The sequence below is a fragment of the Bos taurus genome, chromosome 8, assembly GCF_002263795.3.
Source record: "Bos taurus isolate L1 Dominette 01449 registration number 42190680 breed Hereford chromosome 8, ARS-UCD2.0, whole genome shotgun sequence".
Classification (NCBI taxonomy): Eukaryota; Metazoa; Chordata; class Mammalia; order Artiodactyla; family Bovidae; genus Bos; species Bos taurus.
In genome coordinates this window covers 91,154,522-91,173,429 of record NC_037335.1, presented here as the reverse complement: position 1 = coordinate 91,173,429, position 18,908 = coordinate 91,154,522, and the positions used below count along the sequence as shown (strand labels likewise).

General features: G+C 41.3%; 1 protein-coding gene across 3 annotated transcripts in view; it reads left to right on the top strand.

The window, feature by feature from the left end:
- Window positions 1–18,908, top strand: part of ALDOB (aldolase, fructose-bisphosphate B) — an 89,130-nt gene that overhangs the window by 58,499 nt on the left and 11,723 nt on the right. Inside the window, 1 exon segment of one of the 3 annotated variants that reach the window (NM_001034485.2) lies at window positions 15,231–15,297. The exons of the other annotated variants lie outside the window; for them this stretch is intronic. The gene's annotated coding sequence lies outside the window, so the exon portion shown is untranslated. 3 annotated transcript variants of the gene reach the window in all.

The following is an 18,908-nucleotide window of genomic DNA, read 5'->3' as shown; positions in this document are numbered from 1 at the left end:
TTCCACTGATAGAAACAACAACGAAAATCCCTAGGATAAACTGAACAGGAAATGCAAAGGTCCAATTATCAAAAAAACTTCAAAACTTTAGTGAATTACAAAAATTAAGGTGTAAATGGAATGGTATATTGCTTTTCTTTATGGTAAACTTTAACAACCACCAATTACTTCCCTATTTGTTTATAATGTTAACATAATTGCAGTCAGGATGCCAAATTGAGGATTTCATGAAACCAGTCTAAAGTTTGTTTGGAAAATTAAAAGGTAAGAAGAGGCAAGAAATCTTTGAAGATTGTAGGGACATATTCTTTTAGATATTTAAATGTATCATAAGCTATAAAAATTAAAACAGTGTTGAGTAGTACAAGATAAACAAAAATGCATCAATGGAAAAATAGAAAGCATAATATATTTATGTGTGTGTTAATGCTGAGGATACATCTACAATTTATGTATTAATCAATGTTTTATGGGCAGTATTTCAAAAGAATGCTGAATTGTTTTAGAGACAGTATTGAGAGAACTGATTAATGTAGTGGAACTCTGCATTATGGCTGCCCGATATCTTTTGAATACCCTTCTGACAGTCTAATTATGTCTCACAACATAAGCAAGTCCTGCTTTTCTGAGAGAATCCATAAATCAGGCATATGACTTCGATTCTATTACTCCTCCCACCACTGACATCTGAGGTAGAAGGGAACCATGATGTAGAAGGGAGCATATTCAGAGAGACCCGTCTGGCAAGTGTGGTGTCAAAAATGTTTGCTCTTTCAGAGCACCATGTCAGAGTTGCAAGTGTCCCACTGAATCTTTTTTTTATTTTTTAAGTTTTTCGTTTGCTTGTTTTTTTGTTTGGTTTTGTTTTTTGCCAGAACTATCCTGTGGTGTGGTCAGGTATTTCTTCTGGATATATTGACCATGCTTGTCTTGTTCTAGGCTGTGTGGCCTACAAAGTCTAGTTCTCGGGCTCTCTCAGACGTCTGTGAATTACCCAAAATCCAAATGTTGAAATCCTAACCTTCAATGTGACAGTCTCAGGATGGGGGACCCTGGGAGGTGATCAGGTCTTAAGGGTAGAGCCTTCAATGAATAGGATGAATGCCTTTATAAAAAGACAGGAGATAGCTCGTTTCACCTCTCTGCTGTCTGCCATGTCAGAAATCAATGAGAAGATACTCATCTGCAAACCAGGAAGTGGGTCCTCTGCAGACCTTGGATCTGCCCGGATCTACCTTTATCTTGGATTTCTCAGCCTCCAAAACTGTGAGGAAAATGTTTGTTGCTATTTAAGCTATTCAACCTATGCTATTTTTATTGCAACTCAAGTTAAGACAAGTAGAATCTGCTATTTGCAATTTAAGAACATGCACGGCTCACAATTTACTATTTGGGGAAAAATATATTTACATCCCTGCCTCATGCCATTCACAAAAATAAAATACACCTGGATTAAGAACTAAAATATTAAAAACCAAAATTAAAAAAACAAACATCAAAAACAAAAGCCCAGAGATAAAACTGAAAAGAAGTAGTAAACAAATTAGATTTAACTAACCACAATGGTCTGCCACTTTGTATGGGTAGATCAAAAATGTGTCTGTGAATGAACTAACAGACCATGAGAAATGGAAACCTGGCTAGTTAAGCAACGTCAGAACATTATAAGATAAAATTAAACTCATTACTCAGGAGAAGAACTAAATATTCTTAGGTCTCAGATCAGACAAGAATTTCTGTTTGAACTTCATAATGAACACAGTCTGTGATGAGATTTTATTGGACGATAACCAGAGAGTGAGTTACACTCTCTGTACTATTTTTGATGATGGCCCTCAGGCAAGTCACATGGCATTACATGGAAAGCACACTAATGCTATTTACCCAGAACAACTCCAGAAGCAAAGGTGTAGGACTGGGTGTGCAATGTACCTCTGATATCGACAAACTAGATAGACTACATATTCGTCAAAGAATCTCTTCCTAATATTTCTTTCAGGTGATCTTTTGATACATAATTAGGGGACTTGAGTCCAAGTTTATACTTCTTTATTATGTATATAAACAATCAAGATAGGTGTAGGATATTGGCTGTCAGTGGCCAAGAGAGACCCAGGCTATTTCTATAATTTTAAGGTTCCAGTAAATATATGGAAAATGTAGAAATGGCAGAGCTAGAGTTACCAAATCTGTGGTGTAATTTGAATGCATACATTCAGCAAATTAATGTTTTGAACACATATACAAAGAAATAACTATTGAGTAACTCATGTAGAGATAACATGTAAAGGAAATTTGAGGTCTCTCTTGAATGTGAAGCACAGCCCCTCCTGGCCTCTGGCACTGGTCCTGGTGAGAGTTGAGGAATCTGTGGGCCTAAATAGCCCAATCTTTACTCAGCCTAGAACCACAGGTATGGAAGCAAATACAAAAACTGTTTTGTTCATTTTAAATGGAGGCAAGTATGCTAACTTGCTTTATCCTGTTGAACACTTTGCAATCCCATGCACTGTAGCCCCCCAGAGTGGGTTGCTATACCCTCCTCCAGGGGATCTTCCTTACCCAGGGATAGAACTCTTACCTCTTTTGCATTGACAGGCAGATTCTTTACCACTAGCACCACCTAGGAAGCCCCTTAAATAGGTGCCTGGAGTGCAGTCTGTATGTTAATGGACATGTAGTTCTAATTTGGCTAGACTCCCTACTTGGCCAAGAGAAAAATCCCATTGATATATACCTAACTTAAAATATGGCTCTTCCTGGGTTTAACAGGAGGAATGTGGAGGAAGGTCAACCCTGTGTGGGCAGATTCTTACACCCAGTTTAAAGGAAGTGGAAGTCTATATAAAAAAAAAATACTAACTTAAAGTTCAGAATCATCCATATCTTCCCTTGCTTTTCTTCCTGGCATGATTAGCTCACAGAACCACCATCTGTCCTGGTCACGTCTAGCTTGAGAAAATGAATTTACATCATCCGGATCCAAAGGAACGCTAGTCCTTTGTTAATTCTTCCCTGGTGTTTTCCGATTCTGTTTCACTGCCACAGTCACAGGGAAGAAGGGAGGCGGGGGAGGAGGGGAGAACGGGACCACGCAAAGATTGCTTCTCTCAACCCGGCGCCCACGTTGTCCCCACATCCACGACATGCACCAGAAGTTCTGTGTCAGAGCTGGAGACTTAGCACAGACCCAACTCTGATCGCATGTGCTGTTTCGGTTCTTCTCTCAGAGAGATAACATTCCTTTGAACTCGCCAGCAAGGGCTTGCCAGTCTCTTGCCCCACACCACACACCCTTGGAATAGCCTTAAGAGAGAACTCAAAATTGTGACCTAACACGAAGGAAGGTGTTTTAAGGAAGGTTCCTTTAAGGAAGGTGCACCATATAAGAGGAAGTCTCAGGGTTCCTGAGTTCGCCTCACGAGGGGAGTAGATGGCGCGTCGATAGCGCAAGTGGATTTGTTTGGAGATAGAATGTTTGGAGATGAGTTGAGAGGCCACTGCTTCAGTTGGTAGAGCAGGAACAATCCACACTTCCAAGGGCAGTCTGTGAGGGAAGAAGTGAGGAGGAGCATGGGAGGTGGGGGAAAGGACACTGCAGCATCTTACATCTGGTGGGTGTTTCAGAAGGCTCTTGGAAGGAGGGGTGGCTAATGCTCAATTTTAAATTGTTCTGTGGCCGCCATGTAATTCCCATTTCCACAAACCTTTAGTGATGTCTGCTGTTAAACGAATTCTACAAGAAGGCCATAAGACAACTTCCTTGGCTTCCACCTGTGCTCTATAAAAGCGGTTCCCCAGCTTCCTTCTACAAAGCACTTCTAATCAGTTGGCATTGCTCAAGTAAATTCTCATATTTTTAATACTCCTCAGTTTATCTTTTAACATTACCAGAGAACTTTGTGAGAGTGAACTTTGTGTCTTTGCTTTTTTGTGGGAGTCTAATGAAGGAGTCGCTCAGTCATGTCCGACTCTTGGAGAAGGCAATGGCAACCCACTCCAGTACTCTTGCCTGGAAAATCCCATGGACAGAGGAGCCTGGTAGGCTGTGGTCCATGGGATCGCTAGGAGTCGGACACGACTGAGAGACTTCACTTTATTTTTTCACTTTCATGCATTGGAGAAGGAAATGGCAACCCACTCCAGTGTTCTTGCCTGGAGAATCCCAGGGACGGGGGAGCCTGGTGGGCTGCCGTCTATGGGGTCACACAGAGTCAGACACAACTAAAGTGACTTAGCAGCAGCAGCAGCAATGAAGGAGTGGAATTTCCCATCTGGGTCACCAAGGCTTGGACAGAACTGGTGCCCCGGGGCTGGAAGAATGACTCCTGTGCTTGGCTGAACTATCAGTGAAAGGAGAAGCTCTGAGCCAGAGTGACCTTAATAATTTCCAAGAGATCCCCTGAGAAATTTCCTCAAATTGGAGGAAGGCGTTGGGCTTTTTGGAGGTTGTAGAATGGAGGTTTGAGCCAAGCATATGTGGATCTAAAAAGGCAAGGAGAAGGACTCCCTGGCAGCCAATGGTTAAAACTCTGTGTTTCCAGTGTAGGGGCAAGAGTTCAATCCCTGGTTGGGGAACTAGTCCTGCATTCTGGGCAGTACAAACCCCACCTCCAACCCCATCACCACCACCACCACACACACATACAGACACACACACACACAAAAGGTGTACAGAGCTGAAATCTGAGTTATATACATCTATTTGTGGTCTTGCGTTCTCTTTCCTGCTAGATCCTAAAGGGACCTTCTCTTTTGCAGAACCACTATAGACTGCTAACCTCTTAGGTCTGAGATGGATATGGGAGAAGTTATAAGGGAAAAAAGATCCTAGAGACAAGTGCCTTAGTGGTTGGAGAGAGGAAAGAACATGGGAAAAATGCTAACTTTACCTACACACATTTGAACAAGAGCACTAGCAAGAGGTAATCGTGTTTTCTCTAACCATGGCATTCTAGAATATAATTATTTGTGATAAGTGACTGCCTTTTTTCTTCCTAGTTTTTTAAGTGACAGCTTTAACAGTCCTTCCTAGGATCAAAGAGCTCTGTTCTCACTTGGCAAATGATCGAAGGAGAGGCAATAAAATGAGAGACAGAAGAGGGTAGGCCCCGGACAGGACACAGATTTTTAAAAGGGTGAATATTCCCCTTATTCCTCCCTACAAAGAAACCAGGGCATCCACTGCCTGGTCATGATCATTCGGCACACAGCCTCCTCTCCTGGGGTGCCAGTCATTGGATGAGGACCTCCCTGGGCTCCCTGCCACAGAGATAATATGTTCCAGTCTGTTATTTTCACCTTCAACTGGCAGCCCAGTGGGTCCTAGCATGTTTAAGAGTCAGCTGTGCCACAGAGGACAGGCATGCCATGGCCATGAGGCAGGCCAGTCATGTATGGTGAACGGTGCAGCACAGGAGTGCTGATGAAGTCAGCTTGGCTGCCTGCCTGGCAGGTGGACCCTTCCTGCCACCCAGTCTGCTTCTAAGTCTGGAAGCCTGGGTGCATAGCCTTCTCTCTTTGTCTTGTCTCCTTCGTTCCCCTTTATACTTTCCACACATAATATTGCCATTTTCTTCAGTGTCCTCTCACCTGTTTCAACCTCTCTTCATCTTTTCCAATGGATAAGTCATTCTTCTTTCCATTGCATAATGGGTGAAAAAAGTTATTCCATCTGCAGCTCTCCACCACTTTCTGAGAGGGTACCTCTTCTTGGGTGTAGGTATGCAACTTTTGAGATGGACTCAGCATCCAGCTTAGTTTTTCTGCATAGTAAATGGAGAAAGCTTATGAGAGTGGGAGTGAGATAGAAGAATTCAGGATGAAAGGCACAGGAGATGGTGAGATTGAGTGCTGTGGGAGCAAACATTTTGGAACAACTCCTCTTTAGTGATAGAAAGAGAGAAGGGAATTTGGAGAATGTGGGGAGGAGAAAGAATGATTATGCTGACAGCAATATCTGCTATTTATCCAGTACTTGATTTTTGTTAGGCATTATACTTAGCTCCTTTTGTTCATTATTCAATCCAATCCTCCAACAATGTTGTAGGCTAAGTTTTATTATCCTTTTGCTGCTGAGGAAACCAAGGCTCAGCAAAGTTAGAGAACTTGCTCAAAGTAACACAGCCAGGAAGCTGTGAAATTCAGTGCAAGTTCCAGCTGACTTCAGAGTTCAAATTCATAATGACTAAAATATATTGACTCGCCAAGAAAATATATGACTGGACCTTCAGAAAGGCAGAATGTTGAGCTTATAAGTGACTAGATTTATTACCTGGGAAGCTCAGTGACCCTCTTCTGCCTTTCTGTGAGAGGGTAGGTGGCACTGAGGTGGCCACTAAGCCACTGACTGGCCTGCCGTCTGCATATGCTGGTTGGCTGCCTGCCCCTCAGTGTCTGGGCCTTTTGTTCAGCTTTCGTGGAAAATGTGATGCTGGATCTGCTCAGCCTGGCACTTTTCATTCCAAAAGAATGCTGAGGTGGAATAAAACAAACCCAAAGAGCAGGCGAATAAGAGACAAAGGATTAGAACCAACCAGTTTCTTTCATACACAGCAGTATTTTGAGAAACTCTAGTCAATAAATAACCCATTTCAACAATACTTCCCCAAAGAAAACTTTCCGTGGCTTTATTCAAGTTTCTCATCTTGCTGTTTAAAACCATTTCCTTTGTTTTAGGACCACTGTGTGCGTAAAACACATGCAATTTCAGGGGACAAGACCTCGGAATATTAGAGCTAGAAGCAACCCCCTCCTTCACTGTGCAGATCATAAGCGCAAGGTCCCAGGATGACTTTAGAGTCACAGATCTATATCTCAGTCCTTTCCCTGATGCTTTACTAATGGTGTAATAGCTCTTAAGCCAGAGACAGGATCAACTCTCTCCCCTAAAACTCTGCCTACCCTGGTGATGGATGTAGTGGGGATTAAATGAAGTGTTCTACCTGAAGTGCCTAGAAAAGGTCCTGTAAGAAGTAAATGCTCAACAAATGCCTGTGCCCTTTCTTGGGCCATGTTATTCATCTATTCAGGGTAGAGCTAAGGCCAGAACCTTGTTTTCTGATTCTCCACTGTGTGTGTGTGTGTACATGCTGCAGAGCAGTGTAATGTCTGCTTCCATGAAGTAACGTGATTTATTACCCTTTCTAATTCTATTCAGTTCAGTTCAGTTGCTCAGTCGTGTCCGACTCTTTGCAACCCCATGAATCGCAGCACGCCAAGCCTCCCTGTCCATCACCAACTCCTGGAGTTCACTCAGACTCACATCCATCGAGTCAGTGATGCCATCCAGCCATCTCATCCTCTGTCATCCCCTTCTCCTCTTGCCCCCAGTCCCTCCCAGCATCAGAGTCTTTTCCAATGAGTCAACTCTTTGCATGAGGTGGCCAAAGTACTGGAGTTTCAGCTTTAACATCATTCCTTCCAAAGAAATCCCAGGGCTGATCTCCTTCAGAATGGACTGGTTGGATCTCCTTGCAGTCCAAGGGACTCTCAAAAGTCTTCTCCAATACCACACTTCAAAAGCATCAATTCTTTGGTGCTCAGCTTTCTTCACAGTCCAACTTTCACATCCATACATGACCACTGGAAAAACCATAGCCTTGACTAGATGGACCTTTGTTGGCAAAATAATGTCTCTGCTTTTCAATATGCTATCTAGGTTGCTCATAACTTACCTCCCAAGGAGTAAGCATCTTTTAATTTCATGGCTGCAGCCACCATCTGCAGTGATTTTGCAGCCCCCCCAAAATAAAGTCTGACACTGTTTCCACTGTTTCCCCATCTATTTCCCATGAAGTGATGGGACCAGATGCCATGATCTTAGTTTTCTGAATGTTGAGCTTTAAGCCAACTTTTTCACTCTCCTCTTTCACTTTCATCAAGAGGCTTTTTAGTTCCTCTTCACTTTCTGGCATAAGGGTGGTGTCATCTGCATATCTGAGGTGATTGATATTTTTCCCAGCAATCTTGATTCCAGCTTGTGCTTCTTCCAGCCCAGCATTTCTCATGATGTGGTTATGATATTCCAAGCACTTATTTAGATGTTATTGTTCAACAATAGTGCAACAAAATGGTAAAGTTGGTAGACAGGGATAGTATCACTGGATCCACTTTCCACATCAGGGAAGGCAGACTGGGAGAACGTGATTTCCTTCAGTCCCGTGGCTAGTCAGGGGTGCAATTAGATCACTAGGTAGTTTTATTAAAGAGATAAGAGAGAGTGAAAGAAATACTAAGCTGGAGGTCATAAATGACATAAGTGACTGATAATTCTGATTAGATAGTGAGAGAAAAAATGGACTTTGAGATGATTGAGCAAAAGACCAAGAGAAAACACTGACAAAGCAGTAAACAACCCCCTGTGAGGGACTGGGGGAAAGTAACAGTGGTGGTCACTGCTGACCAGAGTAACTTTCCTATCAGATAAGTACTGGTTGCTCAGCAGTTCTGAAATTCTTCAGCCCATTCTTTCCAATTCACTTTGCCTCTACAGCATCCTAACTGCACAAACACTCTTCTTCAGACAAGAAAATGGAAAACTATTTTAAAAAATCACATTTCAATTTCAATTTTACTCTCTAGTTCAAGGTAGTGGTATTCTAAACCCTAGAATTTGGATTGCTTTAAATTTATTCATCTGAGATATATGAACATACACAGGTACTCCAGTCTTCCTAAAATGCACAGAGTTCACAGAGTCGGAAGCGACTTAGCAGCAGCAGCAGCAGCATCAAGCATGATAATGATACAGAAAAAATTCACCATGAGAAAATGAAAGATGATCCCTGACTCTTCCATCCCCACATCTGCTGCACCCAATGGCTCTTGACCTGGGCTTCATTCTGGTGCTCTGAGTTTATACCCTCAGATTCTGACCTTTTTGAAAACCCACCACATGTCTTTCACAAGCTGACCTGTAATACTCTGAATATACCAAATATCATTGGATTGTACACTTTAAACAGGTGAATTGTATGGCATGTGAATTCTCTTTCAATCAAGTCGTTACATTAATAAAGGGACCATAAAAGAATTGAAAGCACAATCTTAGATATGTGCACACCCATTTTAATAGCAGCATTATTCAAAATAGCCAAAAGGTGAAAGCAGCTCAAGTGTCCAGAGACCAATGAATAGAAGAGCAAAATGTGATATCTATACTTATCTGTGTCTATATCTATAATCTGTATCTATAAGTGTGTTATATGATATGTATACATACACTGGGATATTATGCAGCCTTTAAAAATTAAAAAAACAATATTTTTGGCTGTGTTGAGTCTTCGTTACTGTGCGTGGGCTTTTTCTAATTGCAGAGAGCAGGGGCTACTCTCTCATTGCAGTTTTTGGGCTTCTCTTTGCAGTGGCTTCTTTTGTCACAGATCACAGACTCTAGAGCATCAGGTCTTCAGTAGTCATGGTGCGTGGGCTCAGTAGTTTTGGAGCATGGAGTTAGTTGCCTTGTGGTATGTGGAATCTTACTGGAGCAGGGATTGAACCTATATCCTCTGCATTGGCAGACAGACTCTCAACCACTGAACCACCAGGGAAGTCCTATACAGCCTTTAAAAAGAAGGAAAATCTGACATGTGCTACAACATGGATGAAACTTGAGGGTATTATACTAAGTGAATAAACCAGTCACAAAAACACAAAACTAAATCATTCCACTTGTATAAGATACCTAGAGTAAATTCAGAGCCAAGGGGTAGAAAGGTAGTTTCCAGGGGCTGTAGCGGGAGAAGTGGAAAATGGTTGTCTAATGGATACAAAGTATTAGTTTTGTAAGATGAGAAGAGTTCTATAGATTGGATACACAGCAGTGTGAACGTATGGAACACTAATGAGCACTACTGCACACTTAAAAATGGTTACGATGCTATATTTTATATTATGTGTGTTTTACCACACTTTTTAAAAAGGGGAGACGGGGCTGTGGTTCATGTGTACCGTTTAAGGGGAGCTACAGCCTGGTTGCCTGTGAAATTCCAGTAAACAATAATAGAACTTTCAGAATCTAATATAGTTTTAGAAGAAAGTAATGGTCATGTTCTACCCCTTAATGGTTTCAAAGTTCTCACAGATAGGAATTATAAGACAGTTACTCTAGACTTTTCTGACATTGATAGGAAAGGATTCATATATTTATTAATTCATTTATTCACAAACATTGAGTGTGTGCCTACTGTGTTTTAGGCTTGGTGCCGATTGCTGGGAAGACAGCGTCAAGGTGTCACTGCCCCAACCCACATAGGTTCTACAGTCTGATGGGCTGAATCAATTGATACGGAACATGACTTGTAAAAGTCCAGAATGCCTAGGCTTTTCATTTGCGTATTTTACAGAGTCTCTCATGAACACTGTGGTAACAGCCACCACTACAACTATCTCTTGATACTTTCATATACATTTTCGTACTACTTGGTTTGACTGGATTCTGACCTCAACCTGCTCCTCCCACCTCTTCAATAATAAAGTTTCTTGAGAACAGGCCAGTCTTATTCATTTTATATTTGCTACAAACGTGTATCCTCTACAAAAAGTCCCTATAGTGATCAAAGTTCTATTCACCCAGAACCTCAATAACAATTTTGTGAACTAAACAATTTTGAGGTAACAAACACTGCCCTGTCACTGTGACCAAAATAGTGACTGCTGCTTTCAGGGTCCTGGAACCATCCCAGCCACCAAAGCGGATTGTTATACATAAGGAAATGTCTGTCCTACAAATTAGGAAAGATGTTTTAAAATATGTTGAGGGACTTCCCTGGCGGTCCAGTGACTGGGACTTCGCACTCCCAATGCAAGGGCCCAGGTTGATCCCTGGTCAGGGAACTGGATCCCACATGGCGCACCTAAGAGTTCGAGTGCCACAGCTTAAGGTCCCTCATGCTGCAACCAACACCTGGAACAGACAAATTAAAAAAAAAAAAATCGTGTTGATCCATCCCCGGTTCTTCCTTGCATTGTGAAGATTTGGCCCCATTTTACAAAAGTTCTTTTTCTGTGACATTACTAATCCTACAGTGAGTATAACCTGAGAAACACGAGATTTATTTGCATGTGCAAGTTTGTAGACCTAGACCTCATATTATACATGAACTCATTTAACTCATGTAAAATCTTATTCAGGCTAGAAGTATCCAGAGTGGGGCAAAGAGTGAAAGAAATTAGGCAGTTGTTGGAGGTTTTGAAAGTAATGATCTGGAATGATGCCATCTTATTATTGCCTATGAGAAGAGTCTGCAGTCAGAGGCCTCTAAATCAGAATTATACATTCAGATCCAGTTATTTAGTGAAATAACTGTACTAAATTCCTAGTTGTATGCTGTTTCATTCATCTTCATAATCAGTTTCTGATGGAGGCATTACCAGCTTATCTTACAGATGGTGAAACTGAGGACTAATGAGATTGGGAGATTCCACAATGTTTCACTGCCTCCAAGTTCACATATCATGACATCTCAATTTTAATATTTTACTGAGGTAAGAGACTTAAAAAAACTGTAAATAGTCTCTGTTGCTCAGGAGTTGCTGGTTCTATAAGATCCAGTAAGCATCACTCTTGCTTTCCTGAACTTTGAGCTTCAGTTGCACGTCAGACTGTGGAGGTGGCCAAATGCTGATGCCATGGAGCAGCAGCAGGTGGCACCACTCAGGGGCAGATGAATTCATACGCCTCCGACATGCCTGGCCAGTCTGCTGTTCACGTGAAGCGACACTCAGCAGATCAGGGCCACCTTGGTCTGCAAACGCAAGTCATTCTTCCCTGATTAATGCAGATTTAATGTCCAAGGTTACAAACTGCTGGGAGGTGGAGAGGGAGAGAGCAAATCTCTGCAGTTTGAGGTCACCAAAACGTAAGCAGCTCGCCCTGACTTGAAGTGAGACAGGTACTCCGTGTACCTTTCCTGTGACTTATGGCAAGTTACCTAATCTCTCTGAGCCAGAGTTTCCTTGTCCAGAAAGTGGGGCTAATAAACCTTTCTTCAGAGAGGAGCTAGATTAGAGAGCATACATCAAAAAAATCAAGTGCATCATAAAACTTCAAAAAAGAGCTATTATTGTTATCGTTGTCATTATTACAACAAAAATAATTATCCTAGTAGCCTGTGGGAAATTATTTCTACCATAAATTTCTCAGTGGGTAAAATGTTCCAATCACAGTTCTGACCACCCCAGCCCTGATGCCCAACAACTATTACTAAGCCCACTCTCTATTCTTTCATCATCATCCACCTCTTATTCCTCCTTTCTCCTCTGACAAAAGTCAAACTTGATGAAACTTCATATGTCTCCAGATCAATCATCCTAATCTGACAAGTCAAGTACCAGGTGTTTGAATGAGCACCAGAAAGTGTGCCTTAGGGAGGCCGGTGAAGTCAGGAGCACTGATGGGAACTTTCCATGGTTTCAGATCAGATCAGATCAGATCAGTTGCTCAGTCGTGTCCGACTCTTTGCGACCCCATGAATCACAGCACGCCAGGCCTCCCTGTCCATCACCAACTCCCGGAGTTCACTGAGACTCACGTTCATCGAGTCAGTGATGCCATCCAGCCATCTCATCCTCTGTCATCCCCTTCTCCTCCTGCCCCCAATCCCTCCCAGCATCAGAGTCTTTTCCAATGAGTCAACTCTTTCCATGAGGTGGCCAAAGTACTGGAGTTTCAGCTTTAGCATCATTCCTTCCAAAGAAATCCCAGGGCTGATCTCCTTCAGAATGGACTGGTTGGATCTCCTTGCAGTCCAAGGGACTCTCAAGAGTCTTCTCCAACACCACAGTTCAAAAGCATCAATTCTTTGGCGCTCAGCCTTCTTCACAGACCAACTCTCACATCCATACATGACCACTGGAAAAACCATAGCCTTGACTAGACGAACCTTTGTTGGCAAAGTAATGTCTCTGCTTTTGAATATGCTATCTAGGTTGGTCATAACTTTCCTTCCAAGGAGTAAGCGTCTTTTAATTTCATGGCTGCAGTCACCATCTGTAGTGATTTTGGAGCCCAGAAAAATAAAGTCTGACACTGTTTCCACTGTTTCCCTATCTATTCCCCATGAAGTAGTGGGACCCGATGACATGATCTTCATTTTCTGAATGTTGAGCTTTAAGCCAACTTTTTCACTCTCCACTTTCACTTTCATCAAGAGGCTTTTGAGTTCCTCTTCACTTTCTGCCATAAGGGTGGTGTCATCGGCATATCTGTGGTTATTGATATTTCTCCCGGCAATCTTGATTCCAGCTTGTGCTTCTTCCAGTCCAGCGTTTCTCATGATGTACTCTGCATATCAGTTAAATAAACAGGGTGACAATATACAGCCTTGACGAACTCCTTTTCCTATTTGGAACCAGTCTGTTGTTCCATGTCCAGCTCTAACTGTTGCTTCCTGACCTGCATACAGATTTCTCAAGAGGCAGATCAGGTGGTCTGGTATTCCCATCTCTTTCAGAATTTTCCACAGTTTATTGTGATCCACACAGTCAAAGGCTTTGGAATAGTCAATAAAGCAGAAAGAGACATTTTTCTGGAACTCTCTTGCTTTTTCTATGATCCAGCGGATGTTGGCAATTTGATCTCTGGTTCCTCTGCCTTTTCTAAAACCAGCTTGAACATCAGGAAGTTCACGGTTCACATATTGCTGAAGCCTAGCTTGGAGAATTTTGAGCATTACTTTACTAGCGTGTGAGATGAGTGCAATTGTGCGTTAGTATGAGCATTCTTTGGCATTGCCTTTCTTTGGGATTGGAATGAAAACTGACCTTTTCCAGTCCTGTGGCCACTGCTGAGTTTTCCAAATTTGCTGGCATATTGAGTGCAGCACTTTCACAACATCATCTTTCAGGATTTGAAATAGCTCAACTGGAATTCCATCACCTCCACTAGCTTTGTTCGTAGTGATGCTTTCTAAGGCCCACTTGACTTCACATTCCAGGATGTCTGGCTCTATGTCAGTGATCACACCATTGTGATTGTCTGGGTCGTGAAGATCTTTTTTGTACAGTTCTTCTGTGTATTCTTGCCATCTCTTCTTAATATCTTCTGCTTCTGTTAGGTCCATACCATTTCTGTCCTCTGTTATCCTTAGGACAGGCCTTGGCCAAACTTCCCTAGACAAATGAGCCTCAAATTTGTGTTTTAAACATTTCAGTTTCCCTCAATATTCACATTCAGTGTGTAACACTTTCCACCTTTAGAAGCTGTCTGAGCCTAAACTCTACACCCAATGGTCTGCTTCTTTTTCCTTTATTTCATGGATATTTCCCTCACTATAGTATTGTACTGTATACCATAGAGCACTTTGGTTTTGATGGTTTTTTCCCTCCTATGTTATGAGTTATTTCAAAGGAGAATGTTTCTGAGAAATATACTTTTCCTGTGATCATGGTCATTGCATTATTTTTAGATTTTCCTACAAATTTTGCCTCTTTCATTATTTGCCTTAGGAAGCATACACTATTTTTATTTGCCTTCTCTTGAATTAGATTTGGGTTTAATGCTCAGAGGAAAAGAAAACCCTGTAGAATGAACTAGTCCTCAAGACAGTGCTGTAACTAGGGGAGCTGATGGCTTACATCAATCACTTTGAGTTTTATTCTAGTTTTTACCAACTTTAAAGACAAAAATATAAAGGTTGAGAGAGAATGAGACTAAAGTAAAGAGACATTGTGTTCTGACATTAAAAGCATCGGGGAGCCTAGTTTGGTTTGAGGCGCTGGGAAGGATCTTTGAGTATCTCCTATATGCAGGCACTTTACAGACTCACTTAATGCTCTTGTGAAGTTCAGATTCCACTTTACAGAGGAGGAAATTCAGGCTCAGAGAAGTGAAAATAACCTTGACCAAGGTCATGTGTGTAGTAAGTGCTGGAGCTGAGCTACATGCTTCCCAGTTTTCCTTGGTGGACTCCAGAGCCCAGTCATCTACTCGGTGCATGACTGCTCCTCATCGATTGTCTGTGTCTCCTAATTTGTAAAATAGAGAATCCGGATTGAGAACTACGAGGTCTCCAGATGTCCCTTATAGTGTTAACACTCTGAGTATAGAGGGTGTGTGAGCATGATTAGAAGGATTGGCTGTTTATGAGCCAATCAGAGTTATTGGTTAAACACCTCTCTACCAGGCCAAGGTGGGAAGGAGAGGGTAAAAGTTAGAAAAAAAAAAAAAACAACCAACAAGCCAACTTGGGTGAGAAGTCTATAAAAACTGGGTGTTGCAAAAGTTCATCCTATTTGGCAGCTGCTGCCTCATCCACAGCTTCTGATAGATCCAAGAGGACTCTCCTCTCTCAGACTGTAAGTAAAGAACCTCCTTTGTCTACCTGGAGAATACCAGGGAGTCAGAGGTTAGTGATAGCACTAAGCACAGAGAGGAACGTTTGTTGGCTTTTGTTTTCAGGAAAAGTGTGATGGTGGCTGAAAGCGTGGTGATCTGTTGAAATGATTGTTTTCCTCTCTACCCATCCTGGTAGATCCGGACCTATCCAGTTACCAGCAGTCCCTGTAAGAGGGCCCTTTTGAGTCTTTGGCTTAGGGAAAACAGAGTGAATTTTCTGCTTACCAAGGTCTCATGCCAACTTTTTAAAAAGTGTGTAGGAAGTTGTTTACATTATATGATTAAGAAAAAATAAAGGCAAGTTTCAGAAAAGTGCGCAATACATAATGTCATTCTTTTTTAAATTAAACAAAAATGGTATGCACACATACTGTTTATGGGTCTATATACGCAGAGAATAACCACACTGAGCTTACTCCTAGGGAATGAAATAGGGTGGGGTGACTCTCATAGGTCACTTTATGTTTTTTTTTAATGTTTTATTTCTCAGTGAATAAGTTTATATATTCTATTATAGTGAATTTTCCTATTTGGTTAGATTCTACTCAGTTTTTGAAATGCCTGCTCATTTCTGCTCCCTGCATAACAACTGCCTATTGCAATGATTTATTTACATATTTATCTCCTTATGTAATTTTCTTCATTCTCTTCCCACACCTATTAAAACTTGCACTGAAGTTTCTTTGTCACAGAAATGAACTCTTGGATTGTTTTTCCCTTCATCTGCACCCACAGCTCAAATGAGAAAATGGAACAGGCATCACGGAGCATAGTCATCCTTTGATTATGAATTGTCAAACATTTCCCTTATTTGATACTTTCTATAACATTTCCTACTACAGAAAACGTATGAAAATCCTACAGCTTGAGATATTTAAAATCAAAAGCTGCTGATGTATTTTGCCATATTTGTTCTACTATCTGAAGAACAGGCATGTTGTGAGGATATGTTGCCTTTTAAAATAAACTTCTCTTTAAATAGCTGGGGCTTCCCCAGTCACTCAGATGGTAAAGAATCTGCATGCAATGTGGGAGACTCAGGTTCCATCCCTGGGTCTAGGTGATTATAGGTACCTAGAGTTCCATTAGCTGATGTGGATCCAGCAGGGGCTCCTGCTCTCCTGCCACCGTCATTTGAAGCAAGGTTCATCTGCAGACAATCCAGGCCCAGGCTAGACATGAGGTGCTGGGTTAGGGAACAGAATATAGTTGCTATAAATCTAGGGTTCCTTTGGTTTAGGTGTCAGTTTAGAGGAAAGAGCAACACTCAGGTCTCTTTGTGAGCTGCTCCACATGTGTTCAAAGGCACCAGGGATCAGGCTGCTTTAGAGCATCTCACTGGACTTGTCACTATGGAATCAGATACATAACAAAGCTGTGGGCATGTTCCTGCATCTGTATGTGAAAGTGCCAAATGCAGTGCCTGACAATCATGGGCTTCCAGTGAATAAGCCCCTCACGTCTTCCTGAAAATCCACCTGCCGTGTACATGGAGAAGCAAATGAATTCTCTACACCCTTATATTCTCCAGGAGTTAAATATTGATATTTTACACATTATTATATTTTCAGAGAGTCTCTTTAAAGAAGGCAGAAAGAACTATATAACAGGGTTTCATCTGTTATTCTGCTGAAGAAGGATTGGAAAAAGAATTCCAAGTCATAAGCCAGTAGAATGTGAATTACAGTCCTAAAACATCACAACTTAGAAGGGGTATCAGACACATTCTTCCTGGGCCTGAATTTCCTCATCTCTAAAGTTAGCAAGGTTGATACAGATACCTCTGAGTTCACCTGTAGCTCTGTTTTCTGTAGTTACCTTTTATTCATGTACGTTTGTGCTCGCAACCTTCTCCCAGATTTGCGTATGTATTACCTGATAATATGGGGCTTCCCTGGTGGCTCAGGTAAAGAACCTGCCTGCAATGCAGGAGACCCAGGTTTGATCCCTGGGTCAGGAAGATCCCCTAGAGAAGGGAATGGCAACCCACTATAGTATTCTTGCCTGAAGAATTCCACGGACAGAGGTACAGCCCATGGGTTCATGAAAAGTCAGACATGACTGACCAAGTAACACTTTCATTTATACCTGTTAATATATTATGTTTAGTAAATAATGTAATATATAAAATTATTCACTGAGAAATAAAACATTAAAAAAAAACATAAAGTGACCTATGAGAGTCACCCCACCCTATTTCATTCCCCAGGAGTAAGCTCAGTGTGGTTATTCTCTGCGTATATAGACCCATAAACAGTATGTGTGCATACCATTTTTGTTTAATTTAAAAAAGAGTGACATTATGTATTGCACACTTTTCTGAAACTTGCCTTTATTTTTTCTTAATCATATAATGTAAACAACTTCCTACATACTTTTAAAAATGTTGGCATGAGACCTTAGTAAGCAGAAGCTGAGGGACACAGAAATCATTCTCTATCATTACCCACTTCCAGCTGGCCTCCTCTCATCGAGTGGTGAACATTAGCCTGTGACCCTGTTTTATGATTAACAGAGAAGCAATATTTGTGCTGATGTGGTACAGAACTTTAATCCCTCTGTAGAAGTTTAACTTCTCGTAAACAGTATTGGTTCGATTTGACCTTTTCTCTGTTTTTTTTTCTAGTTGAGTCAGCACACTCAGACTGAAGCAAATCACTTGGTAGTAAACAGAAATATGGAAGTCTCTTAGGGAATTATTTTTTTAATTAAAAAGTGAGAAATACTGATTCTAGAAATTTCATAAAGCCTTATAAAAAGCATCCTCATGTTTATTATGTGATTCCACAAATACATTCTAAGCAACTACAATGAGTAGGTTGCTCACAGGTCACATGTGATCCATCTGGCAGTGAGACAACCAGAATAGATATTACAGCCATTTAATCCATAGTAAGCCAAGACTCAGAAAAGTTATCAATTTGCCCATGGTCCTAGTGAGGAAGAGGCAGACCTGGTCCTTGAACCTAGGTCTGTCTGATCTACTTCTGTGTAAATGAATCAGATATTTATGAATTGGTAATGTGGTGTGGCGTTAATGAAACATAGCTGAAGGATTTTTGGTACTCTGGCAGGAATCACCAAGGACATTAGAGTCACCCAAAGGCCAGTTCCTTTCTCCAGTCTCACTATTTATGTGGAAGAGGGAGTATTCTTCCTTATCCCAACATGTGCCTTATTAGCTATTTGTCCTTGGACAAATAATTAACCTATCTTCCATCTTTTTCTTATCTATCATATGGCAGAGGGTGCGGAAAAGGGGGAAGCCTGGCTACCTTTTGAAATTATTGTGAGGAGTGCACTTTATAGTGCGTGTAGAGCAATTAGCAGAGTGCATGGCAGTAAATAGCATTTGCTATTATTGGGCTATGTTTTTCTTTTGTTTTATTAAGGAAACATTTTTTTTTTTGTATTTTTCAACTCCTTTATGACAAGAAAACTTTAGAGGAGAAATCTAGGCTGAGAGAGAAAATTTGTACTTTGGCTTAAAGTTCACCAACCTCAAGTTGTCTTAAATCTGACATGAAGATCTGGAGATCAGATCCAAATCTAACAGTCTCTGACTACAATT